The sequence below is a fragment of the Colobus angolensis genome, unplaced genomic scaffold, assembly GCF_000951035.1.
Source record: "Colobus angolensis palliatus isolate OR3802 unplaced genomic scaffold, Cang.pa_1.0 Scaffold144, whole genome shotgun sequence".
NCBI classification, from domain to species: domain Eukaryota; kingdom Metazoa; phylum Chordata; class Mammalia; order Primates; family Cercopithecidae; genus Colobus; species Colobus angolensis.
In genome coordinates, this window is record NW_012114533.1 from 1,997,822 (window position 1) to 2,006,317 (window position 8,496).

The following is an 8,496-nucleotide window of genomic DNA, read 5'->3' on the forward strand; positions in this document are numbered from 1 at the left end:
ACCGCATGAGAGGGCTCCAGGAGAGCACGACCAGTGGCTGTGTCTTTGTGACAGAAAGCGTGCCTTTTTTTTAACTCTCTCAAAGCTATCTCCTGGCTGGCGGTGTCCTGAGGCGGCTAGCTCAGTCTAGGGGTCAGTTTCACACCTACTATCCTGCATGCCCAATCTCATAAGATCTCAAGCCCAATTTCAGGATCAATCTTGCTTTCATACAGAGTATTGCAGAGCACCCTATGGTACACTTGCACAATCATCCACACTGCTCAACATCACACACAGGCTCACACGGGCTCCAACACCCTATTACAGACATGATTTTCACACACACTTGAGGACCCTCACAATCACACAAAGATCCTCACACATGTACTGTCACATGTATGACAGTCTCACGAAAGTCACACATAAGCCTTCACATCCCATCACACATGCGGTTCCTTATGTACCACATATACCCATTGCTTCATTACAGCCACACACAGTTCCTCACACCCTGTTACACACACACACCCCCCACGCACACACAGTCTCTCGTACACGCAGACGGTCACGCTCCTGTTAGGCTTCTGGAGACAGGCATGTGCAGCCCCTGATCACAGCTAAATGTCAGCGAGTCCCTCTCCTCCCAGTTAGAGATGAATTGTTGCTCGGGAGATATTTCATCCTTAATGCCTCCTGCTTGAACTGGAGCATGCATCTCGGGGAGGTTACGTTTCTCCCAATCCGTCTGCTGTCCCCCGGCTGGCTCAGGGAGCTGCCCTCCTGCCTCTCAGCTTTCATGGGGGGAGGGGAGGGCTCCCTCTCCTTACAGCCTCTCCCCAACCCAACCCTTCCCTCCCGCCAGCTCAGCTCCAGGAAAAAGACCAAAGCCCAGGCAGCCGTGCAGTCCCCATCCTGAGCTTCCAGTTCAGGAGGTGTCCCCAGAGCCCAGGGGCTGTAGCCTGGCCACACCCAGCCCCTACCCCAACTGCTAACTGCAGTCCGGGCCAACACAGACTCCATGGCCTAGAGAAGAGTTGAGGATAGAGAGATAGGATGTGGTATTGAGAAGCCTGGCATTGAGAGACAGCCACTCTTAAGGATTGGTCTGCACCCACATCCCTCCTCGTCATAAACAAAACAAACAAACAAAAAAGCGTGATTGATGCCAATATGAGGGTAAATTAATACAACCCTTCAGGAGGGAAGTTGGGTAAGAAGTATCCCCAGCCTCCACAAAGTATACCCCTTAGCCCCAGCAATGTCTAGGAATGTATTGTAAGGAAATAAACAGGAATAGTCCAGACGATTTAACTTCAAGTGGCTCATTCCAGCCTTGTTTATAAGAGTGAAAAATTGGAAACAGCCTAAACATCCCACAGTAGGGATTGGCAATGGTACAACCATCAACAGAATACCATGTAGCCATTAAAATGATGGTGTGGAGGAATGTTTAGCATCAATGAAAGACATTCACAACGTAACACTGAGTAAAACAAGCAGGTTGCAAAACAGTATGTATACTAAATGCAATGTGGTAGTCTGGATTGGATCCTGGAATAAGAAAGGGATATTAGTGAGAAAACTACTGAAAGCCAAATAAAATCAGAAGTTCAGTCAATAATAACATACCAATGCTGATTTCTTAACTCTGATAAATATACTATGGTAATGTAAGATGTTAACATTAGGGGAAAGTGTATAAGGGGTATATGGAAAACCTGTACTAGCTTTGCAAGTTTTCCGTATATCTAAAATTATTCCAAAATTACCAAAATTCCAAAATGGTTTATTTTTAAAACCATTATGCATATATAATGTAATCCTCATTTTGGTTTTTAAAAAAGCGTGTATAGCCCTTCCTCCATGTGAGGACACAGCTAGAAGCCTCCATCTCCAAGAAAAAGGCCCCTCCCAGACACGGTGGCTCACACCTGTAATCACAGCACTTTGGGAGGCCGAGGTGGGCAGATCACTTGAGGTCAGGAGTTCGAGACCAGCCTGGCCAAAATGGAGAAACCCCGTCTCTACTAAAAATACAAAAATTATCCGGGCATGGTGGCGGGCACCTGTAATCCCAGCTACTCGAGAGACTGAGGCACAAGAATCACTTGTACCGAGGAGGCAGAGGTTGCAGTGAGCTGAGACTATGCCACTGCACTCCAGCATGGGCAATAGAGCGAGACTGTCTCAAAAAAAAAAAGAAAGAAAGAAAGGAAGAGAAAGAAAGAAAAAGAAAGAAAGAAAGAAAAGAAAAGAAAGAAAGAAAGAAAGAAAGAAAGAAAGAAAGAAAGAAAGAAAGAAAGAAAGAGAAAAATGGCCCGCACACAACACCAAATCTGCCAGTGCCTTGATTAAAAAGAATACCTATATCAAGATCTGGGAAAGTATTCAACAACATATTACCATTGGTAATTTCTGAGGAGTGGGATTATGGGCCATTATTTGAATATTCTTTGTGTTTAATAAAGGGACATATACCACTTGTATGAATAAAAAAGAAATCAAAGCTGAATGTCACTGGGGATGCTGAGAGTGTCTTCATTCCCAGCCACCCCAGCCAGCCTCCTTTGTCCCCCAGCATGAGGTTACTGAAGACCTGAAGGTCTTGAGCCATTCTGGATGGGGTCTTTCACTTCCTGTCCAGTCACTAATTGGCATGACCCTCATCCCCTTCACTCCTTAGAAACTCCAGAATTTTAGGATCTGAACTTCTCTTCTTTGAGCCCAATCCCCTATCTTCTCACCGCATTCATTCCTGTTGACTTGCTCTCTAGTCCCTGAAACCCTCTGCTTTCTCCCAGTCCCTCACCCCCATTCTGGCTTTACTTTCTCCCTTCTTACCCTGTTCTGTATCAGCCACTTCAACCATGTGCCTGCTGCCATCCTGCCTACCCCACTCCAGCCCTAAGCAACACCACCATTTGCTTTTCTGGCTCCCATTCCTGGGCACTCTAGAGCAGGTGAAAAACCTGGCTCATTCATGCTGCCTCAACTAAGTCCTTATCACCATGTGGAAAATACTTCCTCTGCATCTGTAAATGACTCCCTGTTACAATTCCACAACCACTACAGGCTTCCTCCGCAAGCTTTCAACTCCCTACTCTCCTCTCTTAGAGGACTGTCCCTCTAACTTGACCAAAAATACGGACTCCTTTCCTCAAATAATGTGCCCCACTCCACTTGTCCCCAAACCTGCCAGTCCACCTCAGAATATCCCTGGATCATCACTTATCCTTTCTTCCCTCCTGTCTCTAAGGAGGAAGAGTTCCTTCTTCTTACCAAAGACTTAACATCTTGGGTGCCTTTCCGGAACTTTCTCCATCAAGCATCTTCTCCTATACCTTGTCCCTCTTGGTTCTCCCTCCCTCCTTTCTCCTAGACTTTTTGTTTTTATTTATTTATTTTTAAATTTCGATTTTAATTTTTTTGGACAGGATTTCACTCTGCCAGGCTGGAGTGCAATGGCACAATCTTGGCTCACTGCAGCCTCCACCTCCCAGACTCAAGTAATTCTTGTGCCTCAGCCTCCCAAGTAGCTGGGACTACAGGCACGTGCCACCATGCCTGGCTAATTTTTTGTATTTTTGGTAGAGACAGGGTTTCACCATGTTGCCCAGGCTGGTCTCGAACTCCTGAGCTCAAGTGATCCTTCTGCCTTGGCCTCCCAAAGTGCTGGGACTACAGGCATGAGCCAGCACACCTGGCCTCTCCTGGACTTTTTGAATGAGTAATCACTGTGATCATCTCTAGTTCTTTGCCATTCAACTCTTCATTCAATATTCCCACCACACTGTATTCTCTTACAGTCATCTGTGACCTCCAAATAACCGCCCACTGGCCGTTTACTCTGTCTTCCTCACTGATTGATCTGCACAATTTGATACTAATTCCCTCTTTACAAACTTACATTTGGGAGGCTGAGGTGGGCGGATCACTTGAAGTCAGGAATTTGAGACCAGCCTGGTCAACATGGTAAAATCCTGTCTCTACTAATAATACAAAAATTAGCCAGGTATGGTAGTGTGCATCTGTTATCCCAGCTACTCGGGAGGCTGAGGCGGGAGAATTGCTTGAACCTGGGAGGCAGAGGTTGCAGTGAGCCAAGATCGCACCACTGTACCCCAGCCTGGGCAACAGAGCAAAACTGCGTCTCAAAAACAAAAAGAAAAACACAGAAAACACCAAACTTCCATGATCTCCAAGCCACTCACTCCCCTTGATTTCCTGCTAACTTCCCAACCACTCCTTTTTAGTCTCCTCTGACTTCTTTTCTTCCTTCAACTTCCTAAATATAGGGATCTCCCAGTATTCTGTTTCCAGTCTTGAACTACCATTCTCTCTCTCTAGCAAGCTCATCACTTCCCTGGTTTCAACGAGCTATCTGCTTGGAAGAATCTCTAACTGACAGCTTCTGACTTCCAGTCTGGAATGTCCAACTTCCTGCTGGGCATGTGTGAGTGAACGTCCCAGGAGCACCTCAGACTCATCATAAACATAATCATGATCTCTGTCCCCTATCCCCAAAAAGCCCTGCCTCTAGACTTCCACTTTCTTTCAAATAATCAAGCCTGGCCAGCCATGGTGGCTTATGCCTGTCATCCCAGCACTTTGGGAGGCCGAAGGAGGAGGATTGCTTGAGCCCAGGAGTTTGAGATCAGCCTGGGCAACATAGTGAGACCCTGTCTCTATTTAAACAAACACACAAACAAAGAACAATCAAGTTTAACACCTAGGAGTCACTGGACTTCACCCTTCTCCTTCCTTATTTCCCAAGTCCATTCACCACCAGGTCTGGCCAACTCTCCACTAGCCTCAGCTCTTGCTCACACCCCTTTGTGTTCTGTCCTCTCTGCCCTTCCTTACCTGAACTATAGCAATATCCTCATCCATGACCCTCCTGCCTCCCATCTTGTCCCACTCACGCTATTCCTACTATAGCAACAGCCCACAGCCCCTAAGGCTAGGGTGACCGTATACTTTAGTATTCAAACCAGGAGGCTTTTATGAGTGAAAGGAGGAATTGTAAAATAATAATAATTTAAAATTAAAAAAAAAACAATGTCAGAGGAACAGCAGGCATACACTGGAACTATCTTGGGCATACGGTTATCCAAACTAAAGCATGTGCCTGATCACGTCCCTCTCCGGCTCAGAGACCTCCCATGACCTCTACTGAATTCAGTTCAGACTCCTTGTGCTGGCATTGCAGTCCCACCTTTCCAGCTCTGTTCTACCTCTGTCTCCTAGTTTATACAAAACTCATTGGCCCTTGAACATGATTCATGCGATCCTACTCCTGTGCCTGCATTCATGCCGTTTCCTCCCTCAGGAACTCCTTGGCTCCAACTCTGCCCCTCAGATCCTATTCTTATTTTGAGACCCAAACCACAAACTATCCTCCACGAAGCCTCCCCTCATCCTCTTTTTGCACCTCACGTTTTTTCTTGTAACCATTCACATTTCCTCCTTATCGTATTATTTCTGTGCTTTGCCCTCTCAAGATGTTGATTGGTGACTGCACACAGCTCCACTCCCAGCCAGCTCTTTGGCTGGGCAGCTGTTTACAATGTGTCCTGGTGTTAAAAGATGAGCTGGGCCAATCCGATTTCCTCTCCTGGGAATTTGAACTATGAAATACTGAGAGACTAGAGCAGTTAGCAGAGGTGATGTAGAGAGAGACTCAGAGAGGCCGGCTGGTCAAATGCAAGTCACGGTTATGAGAAATTATGAGGAAACCCAGGAAGCTCTCGGTGCTGCACGGGGGTCAGAAGCAGTTATGAGCTGGAGCTTGGGAGGCTGACCTGAATGAGAATCCTTACTCTGCCACTTCCTGTCTTGAACCTGGAGCAGCTTACCTAACCTTGAGCCTCAGTGTTCTCATATGTAAAATGGGGGTAAGGATATTAACTAACTGCACAGTGTTCTAAAGAGGATTAACGGAGACAAACATGGAAACCAATAGATCTGGCTCAGAATTTGTTAACAATTATTCTTCCTCCACTTATTATAATAACAATGATTACTTTCATTAATAATAATGAAGAAAGAGGTAACGAAGAAAGAGACTCTGTGGAGTTCCCATCCACCTGACCAGGAGAGAGAAGTTGGTCCCCAGAGCTTCTTTGGTCCCTGCGTGCTTTCTGGGCCCAGTTCCAATGACAAGCCGTGTGCTTCAATACAAAAGACCTTCCTTTTTCTTGTGATTACTCAAGTGAACCTCTGTTTCTTGCAAACAGAAGGACCCCTGCCCAGACCCCTGTCTTCCTTTCATGTCTGGACTTGAGCTCCTCAAAGTCTAGCACAATAGTCTGTCTACTTCAGTATCCTGCCTGGGCGTTGAACACAGCCGATGCCCAATGCTTGGTGAATAAAAGAATGAATGAATGAATAAGATTCCAAAGCCTTTGCAGGAAGCCTATGGAAAGGCTATTTTTAGGAGACTTCTATCCTGTCCTTCAACGCTGGCTAGAAGGCAAGGCAGGACTGGAGCACTCTGGACCACTTGCCTACACCCTGCTAGGCCTTGCCTTCCCTGTGGCACCAGGATAAGGGGCAGAAGGTGACAGAAGGGACAACTGGGGGAAGACACCTGCTGGGTCAGGATGCCAGCCTGCTGAAACAGGGTTAGGCCTGCCCCCTTCCCTGCCCACCCTCTTCCCCTCCACTCCTTCTCCCAAATCCCAGACCCCAGTTCCACTCACATCTTTTCAGACCCTTCCCTTCACCATGTTTTTTTACCATGTCTTTGCTCATGCCATCGTTTCCCCTTCCGATGCCCTTCGCTCTCACCTCCCACGAAAACTCCTACCTGTCTTTAAAAACCCAGTTCAGAACTAGCCCCCTACTGGAATCTTTCTTGGATCTCTCAGGCAGTTAAATGTTCTTGTTCTGTGCTTCCACAGTCTTTTTGGAGATTTTATGAGCCTCAGTTCATCGCTCCAATTACCCGTGTACTTGTCTGTCTTCCCCCAAAAAGGTCTCAAGGACAGGAATTGTGTCTTATTCATCATTGTGTCCTCAGTGCTTAATAAAGGACTTAGCTCACAGTAGGCTTTCACTAAGTGTTTGTTGACTGACTGTACAAATGTAATAATAGATTAATTCACAGTTTCTCTCAGCTCTGGGATCCCTGGCTCCTGCTGTTTTCTCTTCTTCTTTGGCTGTCTTGGGCATTTACTGAAGCCTTCCACAGTCCTGTGACTACTTTCCTATGGCACTACTACCCACTCCCAGTCCTGAGCAACGTCTGCTGTCCGTAACACAGGACACTACAGGGCTACAGACCCAAAGCTTCTTGAAGCTAGAGATCTGGGAGTTAGGTCCTGAGGAAGGACCACAGGAGAATGAGGACACAGTGGAGTGAGTTGGCACCTTGATGTCCTCATTGGCCATGTGGGGTCTGATGAGTGGTTTCAGGCTCTCCCTCCCAGGCAGGCCTCTGACCAGGCTCCAGGCATGGCTGCCACTTGCCTGCCCTCCTACCTCCCCAGGCCCATGGCTGAGCGGCTGGCGGAGGCTGCACTGGGCCAGCCTGAGCAGACAGCCTTGCGCAATTGCTGGCTCCAGGCCTCCCAGCCCAGCTTGTAGCTCCCCCCAGAGTGGCGGGATTGATTGGCTGCAGCCAGAATGGGCACCAGTCTCCCTGGCTTGGACAGAAACGGGGCCATCTGTTACACCTCTAGTTAAAAGTACATAAAGTTGAACATTTGTGCGCCGACAATACCACCCCTGACACCCTACACGCGGCACAGCGCTCCGGCTCCTTGGCAGACTTGCGCCCTGCGACAGGCCGGCGCAGCAACGCCTACATGCTGGCTCGTTTGGCACTGCTGCAGGCACCATGGCTCCACCCTCCAGAGGCCTGCTCCAGCTGGGTCTAGCCTAAAATCTCAGATCCCACCTGTACTAGAGAATAAAAGGGAGGATTGAGGGGTGTGAAGGTGTATATTGGTGGGCAACACCTGCTCCAGCTCAGGGTGCCTGCTGGGCTGCAGATAATGCCAGGCTTCAGGCTGTGATTTGGGAGGACCCAAGAAAGCTGCTCATGCCAGTCTCGGGGCAAGTCTCAGGCGGACCCAAGTTGCTGCTGTGCTTGGGTCAGGCCTTTGGTTTCCTGGACTAAGCCAATTAGAAAAGTCCACTTTGTTTCCCAATAAGATCATGCCCCTTGAGTTTGGAGTGCCCAAGGCATCCTGTTACAGCAGTTAGTGGGACCACCCTAGACAAGACTGGGTCCTGAACTTTGCCCTTGCTTTCTGAGTTCTAGGCTCTGGTTTCTGGGCTCCAGGATGTGGATTCTGATTTCTGAACCCCATTTTCTGTTCTCTGGCTCTGGGTCTGGAGATTTAAGGCATCCCACAAATGTCTTTTCCCACTTGTCTTTTTCTGGTACTCTAGTCAGGCTAGCCTGCCTGCTCCCCAAAACGATTGTGGCCATTCCTGCCTCTGTCCCTTTGCTCTTGCTCCCCATCACTCCAACCTAGAATGGTCTATTTCTCCTTCTCCTTCTTCTTC